Below are 725 nucleotides of genomic sequence, written 5' to 3'. Positions count from 1 at the left end.
TGCAGAAACTGTTGGGCAGAAAAACCAGGAGTGCAGTTTGCCCCATGGAGTGATTATGGAATGAGGCAGAACCAAAGGAGAGTGGTCATAAGTGGTTTTTCCTACTCTCTGCAAGTGATCCCAGAGGCCTTTTCAATCTGTGATCTGTGATGCCATTCTTACATCTGACATGCTCTCCTAGTGGGTTTTCATGAGTTACTCATGGAAAGAACAACTTGTAATCAGATTGTAGGTAGCACAATTCAGAAAAATAACAACCTAGGTAAAGAGTGTGTGGACTTGTTCCAATGCACAGCTATGGGTGACTTTCATTTACTCCTGTTAAGGATCTACTCTGTTACCTGTACCAAGTTAACAATTATGTAGATCAGCAGAAATCATTTCCAACCATTCTTCTTCCAAGCACTTCTCAACAAGTGACAGGCTACACGGGTGGCCACCATCACACTGCCTTTAGTTGAACAAATGAATACTTGTTCAGTCAACAAACATTTCTGGGAGGTACCTTTAAGTTCTAAGGGCTTTGCAGAAATGACTGTCATGCTTATAACAATGAAGGAAGAAGCCTGTAATCACAAAAGGTTGGCCTCACCTGTGAATGTTTTGCTCCATGTGCCTTGAAGGCTTCTGCAGTGGCTACTTACCCCAGTTTTAAAGATATATTCTGTGATGGGGCCAGCAGGTGGTATGGTGGTTAAGGTGTTGGAATTCCCACATGGCTGACC

This window comes from Tupaia chinensis, unplaced genomic scaffold (assembly GCF_000334495.1).
Source record: "Tupaia chinensis unplaced genomic scaffold, TupChi_1.0 Scaffold000410_1, whole genome shotgun sequence".
NCBI lineage: Eukaryota > Metazoa > Chordata > Mammalia > Scandentia > Tupaiidae > Tupaia > Tupaia belangeri.
The sequence above is the reverse complement of the archived record's forward strand: the minus strand, read 5'-3'. Positions refer to the sequence as shown.